Source organism: Pongo pygmaeus, chromosome 9 (assembly GCF_028885625.2).
Source record: "Pongo pygmaeus isolate AG05252 chromosome 9, NHGRI_mPonPyg2-v2.0_pri, whole genome shotgun sequence".
Lineage (NCBI taxonomy): Eukaryota > Metazoa > Chordata > Mammalia > Primates > Hominidae > Pongo > Pongo pygmaeus.
The window spans coordinates 123,634,334-123,658,085 of NC_072382.2; the positions used below are offsets into that span (position 1 = coordinate 123,634,334).

At 41.5% G+C, this 23,752-nt stretch overlaps 1 long non-coding RNA gene across 1 annotated transcript in view; it reads left to right on the top strand.

Annotated features, from left to right (window-relative positions):
- Positions 1–23,752, top strand: part of LOC134740285 (uncharacterized) — a 77,255-nt gene that overhangs the window by 40,688 nt on the left and 12,815 nt on the right. The window contains exon 5 of the long non-coding RNA XR_010127653.1: positions 11,237–11,305. This is a non-coding gene — a long non-coding RNA (uncharacterized LOC134740285). The remainder of the gene's footprint in view (positions 1–11,236; positions 11,306–23,752) is intronic.

Below are 23,752 nucleotides of genomic sequence, written 5' to 3' on the forward strand. Positions count from 1 at the left end.
TTCTCAAAGCTATCAAAAGAATTATGAAATCTACTTGAGAGCAAACGTGGAGGTTATTCACAAAGGCGTTCACAATGAACTAATTTGCGGATCTTTTGCCCCTCTTTCACTTTGTGCAGAAATGAGAAGGATGATTTTTTTTCCTCTGTTTGTGGCTCTGCAGGCCGTCAGGGGACCCCACTCCTTTCTCCCTGCAGGCTTCCTCTGCCACTTGCTACTCGTTTGTACTCGTTCCACCTGGCAGTCTGAGGAACACAAACTAAAATTCAGGTATTGGTATCCCAATAAGAGGCTGTGAAGACAGTTTAAAAAGGGAAGTTTTGAGGCTGGGATTCTGGAGAAAGGCATTCATCTCCCAGTAGGCCCAAGTTCACTTCCTTCTCCACTACAGAACTGCCTCGATGCGTTTGAGAACATTTTGTCCTTATTGTGAATGCTGACTTGCTCCAATCAACACATTTCTTTAACTCCTTTAAAACCAGCTTGTTAGAGCTGTCTACAATGCCATGAGGTTCCAACTTCCTCCGATTAATTAGGAGGCTCAGAAATGTGTGAGTATATTTTAGAAACTGTACTGTGGGTGCTTGTAGCAAGTTCACTTATTTAATATTTCATGGTGAGCTATTTTCTACTTTCAAGATAGACTGTGGGAAGGGGCCCTTTGCCAGCCATAAACATGTGTTTTAATCTCTAGTCCTTTTTGGCATGTGTTGCTGACCTACTTGCCTCAACTCCCTACTCTGTTCCCCTCCCCCTCAGCCAAATAAGAAGTGAATAAAGCAACAACATGGGAGAACCATTGTTCTTCAGACATGTACCAAAGGGAGGCACCGCTAAAATTATCCAGGCAACTTGGATCCCAGGCTCCCTTTGGAGAGGAAAGCTTTTGGGATATGTGCCATGATGATTTATTACAGGTGGCAAAAATACTTGTTATATAACACACCGCTGACATTTCTGCATCCCTGTTTTGCAATAATGCTAAAGGCCAGCACATTCCAATCAACCTAGCCTGGGCTTGGGTGTTTCTCGATCTCCTCAGCTATCCATTTTCTGTTTACTCTCTAGGTGGCCAATCTAATCTACTTTATTTTGCATCTAATAATTTTATTGTCAGATGCAACCTTGTTCCAAAGTCTGGGACTGTCCTATGAATCTTTTCCAGTTTCCCCATGATAGTTCATTGATTCATTTACCCAATAAATATGTATTTGTAATTTCTGTGTGAGGTGTTCTGTGTTCGAGAATGAATAAGACAGGCTGGGCGCAGTGGCTCACACCTGTAATCCCAGCACTTTGGGAGGCTGAGGTGGGTGGATCACCTGAGGTCAGGAGTTCGAGACTAGCCTGGCTAACATGGTGAAACCCTGTCTCTACTAAAAATACAAAAATTAGCTGGGCGTGGTCACGCATGCCTATAATCCCAGCCACTTGGGAGGCTGAGGCAGGAGAATCACTTGAACCTGGGAGGTGGAGGTTGCAGTTCACGCCATTACACTCCAGCCTGGGGGACAAGAGTGAGACTTTTTCTCAAAAAAAAAAAAAAAAAAAAAAAAAAAAAGAATGAATAAGACAGATACATCCCCTTCTTGCCTTTGGAGTGTCTTGTCTAACCTGGGAAATGATCTTTGAACAAAAAATTGTGAATGTGACTAGTGTCATGCTGATATTTAGGGAGCTTTAGGAACAAATTAGAAGAGACCTAACCTAGACTGCATATAAGTCAAGAAAGGCGTCCCTAACAAAGTGCCATTTAACATGAGACCTGAAGGGAAAGAATGAGCAAGGAAATGATTTCAAGTACTGAGGAATAACATATGTGAAAGTTCTGGAGTAGAAAGGTGTATGGTGTGTTTCAAGAAATAGAAGACCAGTGTGGCTAGAGCATAATCAAAGGTCATATGAATTTGGCATTTTATGTACCTGGCAATGTTCAAAGCAGTTTAATTTATTTAACCTTCATAACAAGTCTATGATGAGAAAACTGAGAACTCAGAGAAGGTAAGTAACTTGCCCAAGGTCACAGAGCTAGGAAATTCCACATCTGGGCTGTGAGCCAAGACAATCTAGTCCCAATCCTGTCCTCTGAATGCAGCACTGAACAGTAGAGAGAGCAAAAGGAGAGCAGATGAGGACCACATCACACAAATCAGAAAAAGAAGAGGAGGCCGGGCGCAGTGGCTCACGCCTGTAATCCCAGCACTTTGGGAGGCCGAGGCAGGCGGATCACGAGGTCAGGAGATCGAGACCACCCTGGCTAACATGGTGAAACCCTGTCTCTACTAAAGATACAAAAAAATTAGCTGGGCGTGGTGGCAGGCGCCTGTAGTCCCAGCTGCTTGGGAGGCTGAGGCAGGAGAATGGCGTGAACCTGGGAGGCGGAGCTTGCAGTGAGCTGAGATCGCACCACTGCAGTCCGGCCTGGGGGAAAGAGCGAGACTCTGTCTCAAAAAAAAAATTAAAAAAAAAAAAATAATAAGAAAAAGAAGAGGAAAATCATTTAAGAAAAACAAAAAACATCTTAGATAGCACTGAAAGGGAAATACAGCATCCGGGTCTTTTAAATACTGACTTCCTTTTCTTTCTTCAAATGGAAAATTAGAGGAACCCACTGAGAGACTCGCTGTAGGTTAGGCACTGTGAGAAAAACAAGAAGCAGTCAAATTCATCCTCAACAGGTTAGTAAGGTCTACATAACTTCAAAGGACAGAAGATGTTAGTGTGTGATAGACAGCTGAAGGATTCATGGAGCAGGCTGCACTTGAAGTGGCCTTATAGGGATAATTAAGATACAGCCTGGTGGAAGCAATGGAATGGTTTTAAGTCCATGGTCTATTCCTTTTGCATTCTTTCTTTTTTGCAGCATATACTTGTTATGTACCTCCTACATGTCTGGTCCTCTGCTAGGAGTTGAGGGTAAAGCAGTGAATTGGACAAATAAAATAGAAACCAGCATCCACAAGGGCACAGTGATGGGTAAGTCTGTGATTGTGGGTGATATTGAAGAAGAGAGCCTGCTTGGCGCCAAGGGCCATGTTGAGAATAAATAAGGCTAAGCTTTAGGGGTGGGTGATGAGGGTAGAGGAGATAAAGCAATTGACTGCTCAAACTTCTAACTGTCAAAATCAAGAATGGAAATTTCTGGCCTGATACAGTGCGTCATACCTGTAATCCCAGCACTTCGGGAGGCTGAGATGGGAAGATCGCTTGAACCTAGGGGTTTGAGATCAGCCTGAGCAAATACAGTAAGTTTCCATCTTTAAAAAATAAAGAATGGGGATTTTTTTTTTTTTTTTTTTGTCTATAGATAATGGAAAACGATTGCTAGTTTCTGAGTTGGGAAAAAAGTAATTAAAAGAGTTTCTGGAATGACTTGCCTGGCATCTGTGCACAGGCTGTGCTAAACATAAATATTAGTACATGTAAAGCCAGGTAGAAGGAGGCTCAAGGAACAGAAAAGCAGGGTGAAATACGATTTACTCTTCTCACTTGTCCTGAATATGCTTTAAAATGAAAATGCTATGGATTAATAGGTTCTGTCATTCTTGAAGATCAAGATCAAACTAGTTTCTCTTGATTTCTAAAAGTAGACAAGATTTCTGGCTGATAGCATGGACCAGTTTTATTAACCAAAAACTGCCTTCAACTTGGCACCTCTTCAGCCAGAAACAAACATATTATTCACCCTGGACTGCCCTGAAAAGGGTAAGAGAAATGAATGTAATTTAAGAAGACCGTCCTTAATTAAAGGAGCCACTTGGCAAATTCCAATGGCTGCCTTATTTTGGCTGAACCTTTTTTTCCCCTAAACTTTTCTCTTCTTTTTTCATTTTAATACACTTTTCCACATTGTCCTGTTGGAACCTTTACTGCATTTGGGTTTTACCTGGTAAATTTTGATTTAATCTTTGGCGGATGCTGCTTCAGGTTGACTGTAATTCAGGGACTGGCATGTACATTGTATCTTGGCGCCAGAGCATGTGGGGCAGTGGATGGCTCTGGAGCACTGAATGCACCCTGTTGTGTGGCTCCAAGTTCTCAGGATGCCTGCGTGGTGCCCTGGCATTTCACTGCAGCCAGAGGGGCAAGTGGGGTGGATTTCTTTTTTTTTTTTTCCTAGCATTTGCAATTTAGGACCTACCTTCTCTAAGTATCCTCCCTGAGTGGGTTTTTCTCCACTCCACATGTATATTTTCACATTTTGCTGATTGGTAATATTTAATGTGTGGGTAGAGCTGCTGTGGCGATGAGTGCTTCCTATAGTCAGACAAATCAAAGCAAGAATGATTGTGCCATTTTAGTGAACAAATTGCTTTGCCCATTCTACCTCTTGCAGAGCTAAGAGGATGCAGAGCGTGCACGCGTGCACACACACATGCAAACACACGCTCTGTACTTTGCCCTCAAGGATTTTTTTAAAATAGCACACCAGAACTCTGGAATTGGCAGGGACTTTATAAATGATAAAGTTTATCCCCATTCTTTATAGACAAGGAAATTGAGACCTAGACAGGAAAGAGGCACGGATGCCAAATGCCACAGAGCGAGCAGGGGGTGCAGAGATTAGAGTACAGATTCATGCTATGGCCTAGGGGTCTCTGTATACCTCACCACCTAAAATTACCGCACATTTAAAAAGGAGGAAACCTGGACTTGCAAGATTGATAACTTGTAGTGTTGTATTTTAAAAGCAATGAATTTAGAAGAGTTTCACATATATGTCTTTTTTTTTTTTTTTTTGCGATTGAGTCTCACTCTGTTGTCCAGGTTGGAGGGCAGTGGTGTGATCATAGCTCACTGCAGCCTAGACCACCCAGGCTCAAGCGATCCTCCCACTTCAGCCTCCTGAGTAGCTGGGACGACAGGTGCATGCCACCCTGCCTGGTTAATTTTTATTTTTATTATTATTTGTAGAGACGAGGTCTTGTGATGTTGCCCAGGTGGGTCTTGAACTCCTGGGTCCAAGAAATACTCCCACCTTGGCCTCCCAATGTGCTGGGATTATAGGCATGAGCCACTGCACCCAGCCCTTAGATAGGTCTTGAGCTCAGGTCTCTGGACTACTAAACCAGAATCATCTTATGGGAGTGGCATGTGGGTGGTGTTTATATGTGCTTGGAAAAGCAGTGGTGGAATGAAAACAGTTCAAATATTCTCCAAGCACCATACTCTGAGTCCTGAACCCCTTCAAGCCCTGACCTCACCATCCCCAGGAATTCTGCTGGCTGTATTTTTCTTAAACATTTGAAGAGACTGCAGACAGCATGGCTCAGGGTCTGTGGAGATAGGCAGCTGAATAGATATTCTGACACAGCCCTTCTGGTTATGGTAGTGCTCATTCCCCTGGTACCATGCTGCCATGGTCAGAGTGCATTGCAAGAGAAGGCTTGTCTTGAACCTGCAGCCTCCAACCCTCTCATTTGCAGAAGCTCCACCGCCCCTGGAAGAAAGAACTGCCCAGGGCCGCCCACTCTAGCACCTTGTTCTCATCTGTCTTCCCTTGACAACAGTCTGTATGCTGAAATAGTCTTTCCCATCTACTCTTAGTGCCCCTTCTTCCAGCTAAACTGGCCTGTTTTGAGTTTCAGTGCTGTCAGCTGCTTTCCGTGGTGACGGTCAGGAGTCTCACTATTTGAGGACACTTTCGTTAACATGGAGAATGCATGTCTTTTGGCATTTCAGACTTGTTAGCTTCAACAACAGAAATTAATATTCTCACAGTTCTAGGTGCTGGAAGTTCAAGATCAAGTTGCCAGCAGGGTGCGGTTCTTCTGAAGCCTCTCTTCTTGGTGTGCAAACAGCCACCTTTTTGCTGTGTCCTTACATGGCCTTTTCTCTGTGCATACGCATTCCTGGTGTCTGTCTTATATAAGGACATGGGCCATATTGGATTAGGGCCCCACTCATATGACCTCATTTAACCTTAATCACCTCCTTAAAGGCCATATCTTCAAACACAGTTATATTGGGGATTAGGGCTTCAAGATATGAATTGGAGGGGGGCATAATTCAGTCCTTAACAGCACCATAGATGGTTTTTCTCTAATAAACATATCTGCAGCCTTATCACAGAGGAGTAACTCTCCATTAGCACTTCCACAGCAAATGAGTGAGGTGTTTTGGACAGAGGCTGCTACTCCTTAATTCACATCTGTTAGGCTGCCTACAAATAAAGCTAGATGTGAACAACTAAAGATTTTTGTTCCAAGTCTACATGTGATGGTTAAGTATGTAATAAAATTTCCAGGATTATAACTCCTCAAGCAGCCCGGATGGCACTTTTGGTAGGTCCAGGGAGTTACCAAAGTAATGTGCCTGTATTCCTTGGGAGCCAGTTTCATTTTATTTGACAACTTAAGTTTCCATTTTAAATATTTAATTTTAGAAAGTAGGACGATGTATATGGATATCTATTTTGTAAGTGTGTGTGTATATTGTGTATCATGTATGTAAGAAAAAACTTTCTTCTACCATGAGCTTTAAGAATTTTCTAGAAAGCTTACAGACTCGATCGGGTGCTGGAGAAAAAGGTCATGCCAGTTAGAGGCTTACATGTAGACTGTGAGGCCATGTTAATGTGACATTGAGCCAGACACCTCTGTAAGGGACTGTTTAACATCAATAATATCTACCATATAATGAACAATTACTTTGATCAGTCCTCACTGTAACTCTCTATGGGGTGTTACATTCTCCCCATTTTATAGAGAGAAAACTGAGGCGTTGAGAAGTAACTTGCTCAAGGTCACAAAACTAGTCTGTGGGAAGGTGTGCCTGTCTAATTCAAAATCCAGACACACTTGCATCTACTTGAAGAGACAAAGCACAAACACCAGAAATAAAGACCAGAGAGTTAACCTGTGTAGTTGACTCAGTGATGTTCTATTTAAAGGAACACTGGGTGATCAGTGTGAGGATAAGTTATTGGAGAAAGTCCTGTAAAAAAGATATTACCGGAACCAAGCTTTGAAATACAGGTAGAATTTAAAGAGGGACAATGATGGCGAAAAGAGCATCTTCAGAACTGGAAGTAGAAATGGCAAATTGAGGGCAGGAAAGAGAAGAAATTGGCATGCCTTTATCTGAGGGTTTAGAAGCAAAGAATGAACAGGGAGTGTGCACTCGTATTTGTTAAGATTGGCACTGGACTCAATTCAGCATGGGTAGGATTTAGAGCTGGTAAACTTTCGTAGATGGTGGTTCACCCGGATCCTAGAAGTAAACCCTTGGGTCAACTGGTAAGAATTTTTATACTGAAACTACATTAATTGTAAGTAGCCACCAGCCTTTCGGTCTACTGAAAATAGGAATTAAGTGACAAGAAAGTGAAAGAGAAAATCGACTCTTGCATTTTGTAACTTTGCTGTCGCTTGGGTCCAGAAGGACTTGTAGGGAAGTGTTCTTATTTACGGTGGAGCCACAGTCTGAGTGAAAGTGTGAGTCAGACAGAAAACACTTTGTACACAAGTAAACATCTTATGTTCTCACTGAAACACGTTTAATATTGTCAGTTCAGACTTTGAGACTGCTTTTAATACATCTCGAATTACCTTGAAATTATTTACCCCCATTCATAAAATGAAAATGTATATGAATATGACCTAAGAATTAATTATTTTCCAACACAATGTGTCCCCTTTCTTCATGGGTTTACATGATCCACCATTTTGGTCACTTTACTGGAGATATCTGGTATGTTTTTGTATTAGTCAGAGTCCTCCAGAGAAATAACCAATGGGAGATAGGTAGATAGATATAGATAGATAGATATCAATAGACAGACAAATAGAAAGATAGAAGATCGATAAATGAGATAGAAAATAGATTAGATAGATAGAAGATGATAAATTAGATAGAAAGATAGATTGATTGATTGATAGATAAAGAGGAGATTTATTACAGGAATTGGCTCACACCATTATGATGGGTGAGAAGTCCCACAATATGCTGTCTACAAGCTTGAGAACCATAAGAGCCGACGGCATAAGCTTTGGAGTCCAAAGGCCTGAGAAACAGGATCTCTGCTATCTGAGGGGAGGAGAAGATGAATGGCTCAGCTTAAGAAGTGTGAGAGAAAATCCACTCCTCCATCTTTTTGTTCCGTTCAGGCCTCCGATGGATTGGAGGATGCCCACCCACATTGGTAAGGGCAGATCTTCCTCACTTGGTCCACTGATTCAAATGCTAATATTGTCTGGAAACAGCCTCACAGACACACCTAGAAATAATGTTTTACCCACTGCCTGGGCACCTCTTAGATCAGTCAAGTTGAGATAAAATGGATCGTCACAGTTTCTAACCAAAGACAGCTTTTTATCTGCTTCAGAACCTTTGTCTCTCTCCTCTGTCTCTAGATTTCTCTTCTCTTGGGAGATGAAGTGATAGGAGAGAATGAAGAACTTAGATGAAAACTTTTGTCATATGATAATTGTGACCCCCAAAAATCATTTCACTGCGGTAGTATCAGAAGCACTGGGAGTGCCAGGCAAGGTGTCAGAGCCCTGGCATTGGAAAGTGGTTGACTCACAGGTTGGTTAAAAGAATCTACTGACAACAGTATAGGTTTGAAAAAGGAAAGTTTATTAGAAAGAAAGAATGCTGCAGAAGAGTGCAGCGGGGTGCCTCAGCCAGAGGACCGAGCGTTGACCTGCAGTTTTCCTTAGGGGTATTTATGGACCTTAAAGTGGGAACTTAGGGTTGTAAAATGAGTTTCTGCATGGCATTCCAGAGACATATAGAAATTTTAGTTACTTATAAATTTTTTTGGCGGAGGGGGTGGGAAGAAATCTGGAGTGAGATGCTTGCTTTGGATAATACGGAAGTCTAATTACTTCTCATTTTCCCCAGATAAGGAGTTTTGCCTCCACCTCCTCCGATGGCCTGTTTTGAGAGTCACCAGGTGGTCTTTGCTTCCTTCTAAATTCCTCAGATAACGAGTTTTTATCTCTAGGGTCTGTTCAATGGTCACCTGGTGATTTTTTTTCCTCCTCAGGGAGTAAGTTGCTGTTGGTAGTGAGAGCGCATTAGCATTATTGTATTAGATGTGGGGAGGATGGACAAGCTGGGAGGGAATGCTGGATGGGAAGTTTCTAAAAATTCCAATCCCAAGGACAAATCTTCAAGGGCTGAGTGCTTAGGGATCGGTAGGCTTCGTGATGTTAGTAAGATAGAGTTGTGCAAAACCAGCATGTCCTCAACCTGCTGCTATTAAAATTAACACCAAAACCCAAATTATCCTAGCATCATCTCCAGCAGACATTTTCTGAGCACCTCTCAATGTGCAAGGGAAGGGGAATATCAAGAAGGAAATCACAGTTCACTTTTGGAGGCTAGACCCAACTTGTGAAAAATTAACATACAAGACATGGCAATGTAGATTAAGTCCTAAACAAATCACACAAAACCCTGTGGTTCTCAAACTGTTTTGTGCATTAAAATCAACCATGAACTTGTGAAACTACAGATCCTCAGGCCCTGTTCCTGGAAATTCTGCCTGGACCTTTGCATTTTGGTTTTTTGACAAGCTGGAGAACTGTTAGTGAAGAGAATAATGAGAGAGAGAGGAGGATTACTGTAGGCCGGGAGTCAGGGACTCTCCCAGCACTAAGTACAGAGATAGAAGAGGCAAGTCATGGAGCTAAGGGTATTTCTATGGGTAGACAATTGGAGTGGAGGGAGGAGGTGGTATCCATGGGGTACATGCTTAGATGGTCTGTAGATTATTTCCATCCTGTGAGAGCAGGAAGATAAGAATGATTACCTTCAAACAAGGGCCCTGATGGAGAAGGTGATGAGTTAAAGAGCCACATGGCAGGTGGAGAAAAGTGGATGCTGGATCTTCAGTTGGGCAATCAGCTAATCAGATCCCTCAGGAGAAAGAAAGAGCGGTGGGCATGTTTGTGTTCCTTCCCTCTCCCTGTCTGCTCAGTAAAGTGAACAGATTTCTAGCACAATGCAGGGTTCACTTTAAACAAAACACTAAGATTAGCCAATCCACTTACCTCCCTCAAAGGAGATCATTCACCCAGAGGAAGCCTGACAAATGATCGTGTAAAACATTATGCTTTTAAGAAGATTCCTTATATCTCTCAGAGAGTCAATATAGTCCATTATGTCAGTTCCCATCCACTGGCTTCTTTCTCAGCTATTTATATTTCCATTTAATTGAAGATTAGGCAGAGCTCACCAAGGCCCAGAAAATTAAAGTTATCGGAGACTCGTTAGTTATCTCTTTTTAAGACCATCTATCTGTTTCATTCCACTCACTCTGGACCCGGCGATTTGTCTGTTGCTTCTCACTTCCTTCTGGCCCCTTCCAGTGTGAGATCCTGCCTTGATCCAATGTTTCCACTTCTGTTCTTTTGACAGTATCTTTTTCTCCACTGGCCTTCTTTCCTGTTTCTCTTTTTTGGGGGGTAGGGAGGTGGGGAAAAGACACAGGGATTGGAGGTGGGGAAAGAGCTGGCCTGTTCTGCTTCTCTGGCACTCTCTTCCTTCACTTTTTTCTCTTGTACCATTGTGTTTATAGTTTATACTCCACACACCCTTGTCATTCTAATCTTCATTAAACACCACTTGCAGAATTATAGGAGAGATGAGACAGATGAATATTGACACAGACATAAGCCAACAGTGACTTGAAAGATAAAGTTGGAGAGTGAGAAGAGACACTGGGGAGAAAGGGGAGAAAGAAAGAGGATGACAAAGGCCAGTATGATAATAATAATAATAATTACTATGTATTAAGTACCTGATATGCATCAGGCAGTGTGATAGCATAAGTCACTTAATCTTCACAATGCTCCTTTGATTCTCTGTTTTTTCCTTATTTTTGAAATAAGTGTGATAAGACTCAAAGTTTACCCTTGTTTCTCAAGGTCGTACTGCTAGGATAAAGGGCAACTGGAATTCAAGCTCAGTCTGTTTTTCTCCTCTACATCTTGGAGAAGTAGGCAGGCAACTGATTTTAGATTTAAGCTCAAGATATATTTTTAAAAGAAAGTTCCCTAGATGCAAGTATTTGAAAGTGTAGATAATTTAAACATCCATATACACTTTGTATTTTAACAACACACTTTTGAACTGCACAAGTTCAGTTATATGTGGACTTTTTTCAATGTAAGTTATATTGAGTGTGCTTGCCTCTCCTGCCCTTCCTTCCACGTCCTCCACCTCCTGTGCTTCTGCCATTCTTAAGACAGCAAGACCAACCCCAACTCTTCCTCTTCCTCCTCAGCCTACTCAGCATGAAACTATGAGTATAAAAACCTTTATGATGACCCACCTCCACTTGGATCAATGAATAGTAAGTACATTTTTTCTTCCTTATGACTTTCTTAATAACATTTTTCCTTAGCTTACTTTAATTGTAAGAATACAGTATATAATACATGTAACATACAAAATATGTGTTAATCGACTATTTATGTGATCAGTAAGGCTTCCATTCAGCAGCAGGCTATTAGTAGTTGAGTTTTGAGGGAGTCAAAATTACATGTTGGATTTTCAATGGAGCATTAGTGTTAGTGAGCAACACTAATTCCCATATTGTTCAAGGGTCAACTGTACTCAAACATACACACATGCACAAATCCACAAATCAAGTGTAAGTTATTTATTTGGTTTGGTGACATTATTTCATCTTGTCTTACAATCTTTAGAGTTGGGAGGGACCACAGGATTCTTCAAGTCCAGTGGCATGAACCTCTGGTACACTCTCTACCTATGCTTAAGTATTTTCAAGAAAGGGGAACTCCTCACCACAAAGGCAGTCTGGTCCATTGTTGGACAGCTCAGATGTTTATATAATTATTTCTCCTAAGATGCTGTGAGGATTATCTCAGAGTCGTCCAACTATTTTTGCCCTCTAAAGTTACGTAGAATACATCAAATCTCTTCGCACGTGTGTACAAGAATTCACACACACACAGCCCAAAGTCTCTTCTTTTCCAGCTAAGCACTTCTAGTTGTTGCAATTATGACTCATTTGACATAGTTTTCATCTTGCTTATTGTCCTCTTGACCAACACTGGTCATAAAACTGAGTGTAGAATTCAGTATATGGTCAGACCAGCACAACCTAAAGAGAGATGTTCCCCTCCTCTTACGGACACCAGGCTTTTGTTGAGACAGCCTAGGTTCCAATAATACTCTGAAAGCCAAGAAATATTCACAGGCAACTAAGACCTAAAGTTCTTCAATTTAAGTTCAGGACTTTAAAAGTATCCCTGTTTAATCTTTTTAGCTTGGCCCTCCTACTGTGCTGCCAAGATCTTTCTAGATTCTTCTAGACTGTGATTCTTTCCCACCAGCTATCCTCCCTGGCTTTGTATCATCTACAGTTTGTAACCATATTTTGATTTTTGTTCATAATATATTGTTAAATGTAAATAAGTTAAAAACTGTATTATGATGTGGACTTGTTTTATTTAAAATGACAATTATTTGAACAAAAATGATTCTAAATAGACATATACCAAAATAGTAACAGTCCTTATCTCTGAGATATTGAATAACTTATGATTTATAATTTAGATAATCTCTGAGATATTGAATAACTTATGATTTATAATTTAGATATTAAAATTTTTAAAAATGTTGGCTGTATATAGTTTTCTGATTTAATAAATGCCTCTGGTGATTTTACATATTAATATACCCAAATCAAAATCTATCATTTGAAAAGAAATTTTTCTACCTGAAAAGGCTGGTTTATTCCATATATTTTGTTTTGAATCTGTAGTATCTTTGTTTTTTTTCCTAATTGCCATGAATGTCTGGACTCCTGCATTTGACTCAAAGCTCCTTGAAGACAGGGAACTGTGCTTTCATTATCCCTCATGGCAGCTAGCACCATGTTGAATTGATTGCTTCGCGTTTAAATTAACTTGTCCTTCATGCAGCACTGAATTCATGGCCTTTGTTTGACTTGATCTCTTGTTTATATCAATACCTTAAAATGATGGGTACATGATGTTTCGTCTATGATCGGCACTTAAACAAATTAAGCTAATTCATTTACTGGTAATTCTTCACTGTGTTAACAAATCTATTTACCCAATTGAAAGAAGTGAAATGAAGACTCTTAACATCATTCCCACTCTCTGAGACATGGGTTATGGATCAGAGTGGAAGAGGAGGAAGATTTGGAAGCTGGAGTTAAAAACTGGTTGGAGCCTACTAGTCTCATCTGAGAGCTCTCTGCCTAGCCCAAGTCCAGGTGTGGGCTTTCTCTCCTGGGGCCAGTCCTAGAGAGGAGGATGGGGTGGAGGGAGGCACAGAGTAGGTGGAAGAGATCTAAGGATGTTAACTGGAGCTAGATTCTCCAGCCTTCTAGTGCCGTGCCTTTCACCAGCCTTCCTATGCCTTAGTCTACTATAAATGACAGAGACCTGGGTCCCATCTATGCAGGTCCAAATGACAGGGCAACTGCTTTCCCCATGCAGCTGAGGCTGGGTCTGGAAGAAAAAGGTCATTTTGATAGTTACTATTCCTCCCTTTGGCGGTCCCACCTGAGTTCTAGGTGAGACTGCCAGGGCTCTAATTAAACCAGAACCAGAGCTCTGCTCTTGTCCTTAAGTTCTGCCTGTGTTACCAAGTGGTAGCAAAAGATAATGTCCTCTGCTATGGCCCATTGTGGATGTATAGCATGATTTAGATTTAGATTTAAGTGAAGTGAACTTAAGAAAATAGTGACTCCTGATAACAAATCTCTACATATATGACATCATGAAGAAACCATTTCTTTGAAAATTTTAAAAAGAATGTGGCCTAAACATTAATCTGCAGGGAACTAGCAGATGAATGATAATCTATTCACACATCCATCCAACACAGGAAAAGCTATGGAGTCACAGCTTGAAAGAAGGTGTGATGGTCAGAAGTGTCTGTTCTACATGGTATTCCAAGGACATTTGCTACACGAATGGGGGATATCCAATTTCAAGGCTATCAGGTCAATAGTGGCAAGATTAATGGCTTTATCCTTTAGGACAAGCTTGTCCAACCCACAGCCCATGGACCACATGCAGCCCAGGATGGCTTTGAATGCAGCTCAACACAAATTCATAAACTTTCTTAAAACATTATGAGTTTCTTTTCTGATTTTTTTTCTCATCAGCTATTGTTAGTGTATTTTATGTATGGCCCAAGACAATTCTTCTTCCAATGTGGCCCAGGGAAGACAAAAGATTGGACATTCCTGCTCTAGGGCATAGGTCAACACCAAAGACCCTTGTGACCATACCCCAGCACCCAGCTCCACTCACCTGAGGATGTGACATGGGACAGAATGAGGAGGAGGGAGGCAATACCCATGAAAAAGCCTACAGCTCAAGATTCTTATTCTGATAGTGTTTAACTCCCAACGTGAACTTGAAAAGTCAGTTATACTAGGCCTCAGCATATCCATCTGTGTAAAATGGGATTGCCTTTACATCAGAATGTTAAGAGGCCTAGAGAGAAGGCTCTGGGAAGAGGGATCTGTTTGGGAAAGAGCTGACTTCTGCTTGTGTTGTAGCTTTTCTGCAGTTATTACTCACCATGGTATCCCTAGAACTTAGCAGAGTGAATGGCACTTAGTAGGCACTTAGTATGCATCAAATTTTTTAAAAATGAATGGATTGAGGCTTCTGCACTCATTCAATCTCTCAAAGGCCATGTAAGAGTTTTTCAAAGCTGGGAGAATATAACTATATTTCTTTTGTGCCTCCCAACTTTCTTTCCCGGCACTTAGTTTACAAACATCTTGGCTTGGGCCAAAGTCTGTAACACATCCTTTGCCTGTCCCACTTCCCTGCAGTTGGCTGTGAAGTGGGAGTTGTGTGTGGTTGGCTTAAGACCCTGGGTCATACCCAGGGTCCATGGTGAGCAGTGGCATGGACAGTCACCCAGGCACTGGCCTTATGTACTCAGGAAGCCCATGCCTTTTTCCACAGAGCTCAGAAGTGAATGATTAGATGAATGAGTAAATGAATGAATCAATATTATTCTGAGAAAATATATGAAAATATACGCTTGCTTATGACAACTTTGGTAAAGGATTCTAAGACTTTTCTGTTACTCAAACGTTCTCTGCCATGCCCTCCTACTGCCTGTGATCACAATAGAAGAAAGGAACCATTGAATGACAAAATCCTACGAGATGTTGATTTTAGGTGGCAAAAGATTGGAGAAAGTTATTCTAGGTGGGAAAAACAACAACAACAAAGGCGTAAAGGTAAGGAAAGGACATGTTCGTGTGAAGGATAGGAGACCAGTTTGACTGAAGCCCTTAGTGTGGTTGGAAACCATAAGAAGAAAGGTTGTATAGGGAATGACGTTGATTGATGGAGGATCTTCAACATTAGAAATTCAAGATCTGCCATTTACTTTTGTATCTTCAGTGCTTTGCCCAGAACCTGACAGAATAGGAGCTTCATAAATGTTTACTGAATCAGTGAATGAATAACTGAGTGGGTGGATGAATAAATGGATAAATGAGTAAATTTAATGGGAGAGAACATGTTTAAGCTGAAACCAGTGAGCCTGGAAGAATGGGAAAGAGAGAAATGGGAAGTTTAGGCATAGTAAGTTGAGATCATGGTAGAATCTTTGCATAGAAATTTCCCATAGGAAGCTATTTGGAATAAAGAAGAGAGCAGAGAGTACCTAGGTTTGGAAATGTGTGAATCATTATTGCAATGGTAATTGAAACCATGAGCCTGGATAAACTCTTGAGGGCAGTTAATGTAAAAGCTGAAGAGCAGAAAGAAAGGACTGAGCAGTGGGGTTTACATTTTCAGCAGTGGTGGGAAAATAAGTTAAAGGAGAAACCACAGAGTTTGGGAAACCAGGAAAACAGTGTCAAAGAATTCTAGATAGAGAAATTTTTTTTTTAAAGAAGTTTGAAGGGTGACTGTGAAACAAGGTGGCAAAGCTCAGAGGCTGTTTGTGGAAAAGGATGTTTCCTAGATAATCGTGGACAGTAAAGGCAGGTAGAGGCAGGGTTGGCGTCTGCTGGCAAACCAGCAGAATACAGGACATTGGCATCTGGGCCGAGGAGATTGCTCTGAGTATGGGAAAGCATCTGCAAAGCTGAAGTTTGAAGCCCCATGCCTGGAATAGAAGTGTTCTTGGAGAAGCTGAACAGATGCAAAGAAATGAAGAAATGAAGAAATGCAGAAGTACTTGGGGCAAAGATTATAAAGGAGGTTTAGGCCAGGCCTAAGAATCTCACATCTTAGCAATTCTTTCAAGCTGTATCACTCTCAGCTCTCATGCAGTATAAGCAGCCAAGTCAATTAACAGAGAGCTCAAGACACCATCTAGAAAGGAAATCACTAAAAACAATACAAATTTAAAAATAGGAAGTCAGGATCTCTATTTGCTAGATCACTGGCTATAAAAATCTGAGGGAGACTGAAACCTCTTGGCTCCCGTTGTCTTTTTCCTGGGATGGTGCTCCCTTTGGAGCAAAAGTAGCAGAGGCGGAGCCAAGGAGACGATGCCCTGGCCCTCTGCCAGCCTTGGATAGAGGTATGTTTTAAAAAGGGAGGAAAGAGACAGCTGACAGCCTCTGAGGCCTGCAGGAAGAAAAGAAGGAACCATGTGTAGGAATCAGTCCAGGACTGAAAAAGCTGCCTGAAGGCGTAGCCATCTGCCCTTGCATATGAGACCCGGGGAAAAGTCGATGCCGGGTTACACCAGTGGCTAACCACAGGGCTTCAGAGTCCTACAGACCTAGAGCCAAATTGTGCCTTTTCCACTCACCCGCTGTGCCCTCTTGGACAAATTGCTTACTCCTGAGTTTCTCACCTATAAAATAACAATAATAAAAACAAGAGAAACAACAATAATAGAATCTACCTTTTAGACTTCTTGTGAGGATTAAATAAAATAATTTGCCAGGTTCAGGACTCAGCACTCAAAAACGGGTAGTTTTTAGAAAAGTAGGTTCTTAACAGGAACATTAACTCTTTGGATCCTGTGGTCCTATTGGATAACAGTAGCTCCAGCACCCATTTACCTAAGTCCTGGCCTTTCAGGCTGCTAAACAGACCCTGGGCACTAGAATATTCTCTGTGCCAGGTCACAAGAAGGGTATGTCAGTAGTTTTCCAGGATGGTAGGCAATCTATGGGGTGCCATTTAAAGCCAAGAAACTCAAATGAGACCCAAAGGAGAGAAATCTGCTAATGAGTCCATCAAGATAAAGAGGTAAGAGTGTCAGCTTCTGACCATCTGTTTTGTTCTGGCAGCGCATGCTGTCCAGACCCTACTCCCTGCACCTCATCCAAAACTTGCCAATGCCATTGATTTGTATTAATCTGATTGAGCATTCATTACCCCAAGTACCAACCTGTCACTGTTTGCTTAGCTTGCATGAAATCAGAGCTACACAAAAATCAATGTGTGAAATCTTTGTATCAACATATAAGAAATAAAATGGTTTATGCTGGCAGATGCAGGTTTTTAGACAGATTAAAACTGACAAATTGGCACGATCCACAATGAAGGCAATGATGAGGTGCAGTGAAATGTCAAAGGTTTTGAAAATGGCATGCTGAGGAAGACATGCATTATTGACAGGGGGAAAAAAGGAAAAAGAGAGGGTTGTTTATAATAAAAAGCATTTGGATTTGCACAAAGGCAGATGACTTTTTTGAAGAAATAACTTGCAGTCAGTAAGGCTGGCGCAGTGTGATTGTTCTCCAAGAAACCAACAAGATAAGACAAGGGGTTAACGCTTGAGCAAGGTCACGGTGTGCAGTAACAGTGCTAGGACAGAATGGAGGATGCTGGATGCTTACTTCCGCCAATCACTGAAACCTCCGACACTCAGAGGGAGAGACTCTCACCTCTTGCCCTCCACATGACTTCTCCTTCTCAGGGAATACTTCCCTTTCAAACAATCACAAACCCCTGACAGAATTCTAAAGCAGACTGATCAGAGCAGACATCTGTATGTTTTGCACAATTAACTGTGTGTTCTGCACTTTAATTTATAAGACACTCATGCATTGGAGCAAAATAGCTTAGCTTATATTGCAAAAACATCTTTATTAAGGGTGACGGCCAACTTAATAAAAAAGAAAAAGTCACTTGTATTTATGACACATCCTGCATTATACATACTTATATACACAGCACCATAGCACTCTATAACTGTGACAAAAAAATTTTCTTTTAATTTTCAGTCCCCATGTCTCACAGCATACTTTTGGACCATCTGCTTTCAACACCACTGGGTTGTGTATGCTTCAGGAATGCAAACTCTCTTTTTAAAAAACAGGAGCTAGGAAAGGTAAATATGCTGCTGCGGAAGGAAAAAAGAATCCTCTCCAAACAACTCAAAAAAAAAAAAATGTTAATATACACGTGCACCAAAACCAAAGGAAATCATTTTTTGGCAAATATGGAGAATGACGTAGTGGAAAGAGACTAAGCATTGGAATCAGACTTGAATATGAATCTTGTCCCTACCACTCATTTGTTTGGTTTGAGATTTTTATCAATTTTCTAGACCTTCTTCTGGACCCTGTAAAATAGAAGCAAGACTGTGCAGGAGTTTTATGAAGATTACATGAGAAAAGGAATGTGAAAGGTCCTAACATCATGCCTAAAACATAGTAGACTTTCTTTCTTTTTTCTTTTTTTTCTTTGAGACAGAGTCTCACTCTGTTGCCCAGGCTGGAGTGCAGTGGTGCAATCTCGGCTCACTGCAACCTCCGCCTCCTGGGTTAAAGCGATTCTCCTGCCTTAGCCTCCCAAGTAGCTGGAATTATAGGCGCACACCACCATGCTCAGCTAATTTTTTGCATTTTTAGTAGAGATGGGGTTTCACCATATTGGCCAGGCCGGTCTCAAACTCCTGACCTCAGGTGATCCATCTGCCTCGGCCTCCCAAAGTGCTGGGATTACAGGTGCGAGCCACCATGCCTGGCCATATAGTAGACTTTCAATGCAGGTTTGGTCTCCATCAGATCATTTGTCATTAAGGGGGATCATCTGCATCACCATCTCCCCCGATTAGAGTGGATACTATAGAAATGCAGTGATTAGTTCTTTGTTATGTGGTTGTAAATAGATGCACAAATATTTTCCAACTGTAAAATTTTTACTCCTCAGAGCAATGGAGACACAATCAGGTAAATAAAATGAACTTTTGTTACTATTTGGCCAGGATTCTTCTGTATGTGTGTTGGTTGAAGCACCCAGTGAATCTTCTCCCATTGGGCCTTTTTGCTCTGGTTATCTCTTGCTGCATTAAAAACCACCCTAAAACCTAGGCACTTAAAACAACAATCATTTATTTTGTTCACAAATTTGCAATTTGGGCAGGGCTCTATCTGGAAGGCTTATCCCTGTTCCATGTTGCATCACGTGGAGAAGTTCCACTAAGTGCCGGAGGATTCACTTCAGGATGACTCACTCTCACATCTGGTAAGCTAGTGCGCCATGTTGGCAGGCAGCTTAGCAGGGGCCAGTGGCTATGCGCTGCCATTTCTTTTCATGTTGGTCTCCCTATGTGGCCTGGTCTTTCTCACAGCATAATGGCTTACAAGGGCAAGCATCCTGAGACAGAGAGAACCAGGTGGAAGCTGTATCCCAGTTTATGACAATCATATAGCATCATTTCTGTCATACTCTGTTAGCGGAGGTATTCACAAAGGCCTGCCCAGGTCAATGAGAGGGGACATAGGCTCCACCTCTTGAAGGGGACTGACAAGCATCTGGAAGAGCACATGTGATGAGAAATACCACTGTGGCCATTTTGGGAAAATACAATCTTCTGTACCTTTTTTTTTTGGTCTTTTGATTGCCATCTAGTTCAAACCTTTATTACCAACTTGCCAGGGTTAGGACCTATTCTTCCTTTTTATTTGCTTTTCCATTCAGTCTCCTCTTATTCCCTTCCACACTGAATTCCACTCTGAGTAGGAAGGACAATTTTGATTATTTCTCTGCTCCCATCCCCACTCTAAAACCTTGACTGCCCATTGCCTATGGAATGACCTTCAAATCTCTTGATGTGATACTCAGTGATTCCATGTCTTCATCATCTGAAACCAACTCTGCAACCCTAGCTCATTCTAGTCTAACACACAGATCCTAATGTCTCAGAGGAATTAGACTATAGTTCATTTCCCTGAGACAACCTTGTGAAGTAAAAAAACTGTGGACTTGTAGACTTTGGAGTGAGTCAGACCTGGTTTCCAATCCAAGTACTGCTACTAAACCTTTGTAAAGTGAGTTTAATAATACTTACCTTGGGGATTGCTGTGAGGATTAAATAAAACAATGTATGCAAAGTGACTAGCATAGAGTAAATTTTAAATAAATATGATTTTCTTTCTCCCTTTCCATTTTCCCTTTGCTTATTTAATTTCAGCACCTGTTTTTGAGGAGTGTCCTTCCGAAGCAGGTTATGAACTGGGTCCCCCAGACCCGGTGTTTCCCTCTGCATTGCCAGCAATCCAGGCAGGAGGAATATTCAGGGCAGCGTAGCCTGTGGAACTACCTGGCTCCATTCCACTAGTCACAGAAACCCACATTGTGAGTTGGCAGCACCAAGGCACAGGATGGACATCCCACAGTCCTTCAGCCTGGGCGCCTTAAATGGCTTGTCATACACCAACAGAAACTGATTCCTGATTTACCTGCCTTTGGAAATAGTTGTGGCATTGTGGTTCATGTTCCACAAATCCATACCGGATTGGGCAGATGTCCAAAGCAGTGTTGCCACAATCCCTAAGAGCCTCCAGTAATTTCCTTCTTGAGTTCCTTACTCTTCGGGGTCTGTTTACAAGTCTCCAATCAGTTAGGGCATTTTTTGGCTACTTCTAACGTTTTGCCTAATCAGTTCACTTATTAATTGTGTTAAATGTATACCTGTCAAATTAGATTTGCATTTAGTAGATCATTTACTTAATCAATCAATGGGAAATTTCCAAGAATTGCAATATCCCTATTTCCAATAATTTGTAGAGTCTTAAAGAGGTCATCCCTCTCATCTGTATCAGAAGCAGCAAATCTATGGCAAGCAAGCCAACTCATTAGACTTAACCTTTTAAGGAGTTATCTACACTAAGAATAGCTCAACATTACAGCACACTCCCTTTTTAATGGAGTTATACTGAAGCTGTTCCTCATTCTAGGATAGAATTTGCTTTAACGTTGGCATCTCCCCATGTATCCTGTAAGCCAGCCGTCCGCAGCCTCGCCTATGATGTACTGCTTTTACACTGTTCCAGAAAGTGACTTAAAAATCTGAAAATCTGCAGAGACAGGCAGTGTTGGGAACCCCCATGCAGAGATTAAACTAGCCTCCCTATGCGAGGCTGAGGGCAAAGAAATAATCCGCTTCTTGTCCTCTTCCCTAAGCCCCAATCTTGCTTTCAAATTCCTATAGCACTTTCACTTCCTCCATGAAACCTTTCCCAATTTAACTCTATTCAGTTTCATTGCTCTATTCACTCCTTAGCATGAATAGTTACTATTTAAAAATCTGTTTAGCTCTTCTATCTGTCAGGTCCTGTGCTGAGCACTTTATATTAATTATCTCATTTACTTCTCAAAATAACCCTGTGAAAAAGATATTATTTTCGTTTCATACATGAGGAAACTGAAGCTCAGAGGTGAGTGAATCTGTCTGGTGTCACACAGCCTGTGTTAGAGCCAGGACTGGAAGTCAGGTCATTCTGTCTCTAAAACCTCCCGTAACTATCCCAAAATGCTACCTGTCCCACGAGGCTTTCTTGCTGTTCTCCTAACCAACCCCAACTGATTCCACAGTTCTTGTGACTGAAGAGTTTAACACTCATTTCCTTGTGTATCTGCCTCTTAGTTTGTTAGACTAAGAATCACAAAGGCAAGACACCCATGGTCCAGAACTTTACTCTGGTGTAGTGGAAAGAGTGCTGAACTTAAGTATCATAATTTGAAGGCCAACTTTTTGCTTCCCCTCTTCTTATCTGCGTGAACTTTGGTTGAGCCAATCTTGCTGGACCCATTTCCTTATCTTTAAAATGATGGCTATAAGGCCTATCGTGGAAATTCTGTGGGCACAAATGTTAGGTAAAGCACTGTAAAAATGTAGAACATTCTTTTATATCATCTCTCAAAGCCCCTTAGAGAGAGTTTTGTTTTCAGAGGGTGATAAGTCACTTGTGGTAATTTTAGAGGCCTGGGAAAATAGTGCTCCAAGTAGATACCTGGTGCAGCAGCAAAGTGACTGTTCAAAGAAGCCTGAAGATCTGGCCTGGGTTCCTGCTGGGTGATGGACGAGGAGCCAAGCAACAGATTCCCAGAGCCATTTCCTTTGCTGAACAATGGGAAAGTGGAATGATGTGACTGGCAAGGTGCCAGGCAGCTGTTCTTTCAATCCTTGGAGGATAGCAATGGTCTCACATTGCAGGGAGAGGGATTGAAGTTAAACCTGAGGAAGTTATTTCCTGAGTATAGGCACTGTGAGGCTCTGGAATGCAAGGTTAAAGAAGGCCAGAATTCCCTTCTTTGAGAATGCTGAAATAAGAACAAAAACCCAATCTCTTTGAATGTTGTGTTGCCTGGAGGCGGAAGAATGGATTCATTCCTTTTGGACCAAGGCGTCAATATTGAGAAATAAGATGTGCTTCTTGTGTCATCTCACTTGGCATAATAGGAAACTTCTTTTCAATCCTTGTAAGAAGTGACACATGTATCACCTACTCTAGTAATTATCTCCACACCTCTTCCCTTCCCCAAACATCTGGTCCAGCTTTCTGTTGACATCAGTTCATTCAAGTGGGCTGACTTCTTGTCCATAAGTTCTTCAGGAAGTACATGCCCCTAGGAGCAAGAGGCCAATGCCTAAGAAAGCTTCAAGAGTCCAAATAGACCGTGGAATGCACCATGCAAGTGCGGCAGAAGACACCTTCCCAAGATTGTTTTCATAGGCAGCATCTACTTGTGGGTTTTACTTTGCAATTGCAACCTTAAGTGCTCCACCCATCAATCATCGACCACAAATACATAGCGTTGGCTTTGTGAGCAAGAATGCACAAACCCTTTCCCTTTATTGTCTCCTTCGTGCCAACAGAAAATACACTTAATTAAAAGTCATTGGGAAATCCTCCAAACAAAAGAGAAATGAAGCTTTTGAAAGGTGCAATATGTGTGAGGCCTGGACCCATAAAATCATTAACCTTCAGAAACCTAGGAGTTGCCAACACAATGCTGAGGAGTGTGGTGTTTCCATGCACAATGTCAATGAGCACGTCAAGGAAATATTCAGCCACATAAACTAACTTGCAAGGCTGTCCCACTTCTTTTCAGTGTTCCTAACCTTCTCAGTGTCCCTGAGACACAGTTACTCCAGGTGGATACTTCTTACAATTTGAGATAAAATTCTCAGTTTCCAAGGCTTGAATTTTTCACCACAAAAACAGAATAATTTAATTGTCATTTTAGTACGTGGACCAGTACCATTTGCATGGTCCTCAAAAACAGCATTAAAGTAAAGATTCTTAGCTTGAGATCTATGGGTCAGTTTCAGGAGTTTTTGAACCTATTAAAATTACATTGAAAATATGTTTATGTGCTAGTTTCTGAAGAAGATGGTCTAAAGTTTTCTTTATGTTCTCTTGATGGGCAGGTGGTGGTGGTTGAGTTAGTAATTTTAGAATGTAAACAACCACTGCATTCAAGGCAAATGCCCTTCAGTTACTCCTCTACCAACAAAGAGTCCCTGGCACATGGCACATAGATCTCCCACCATTGATTTGCTGAAGGAG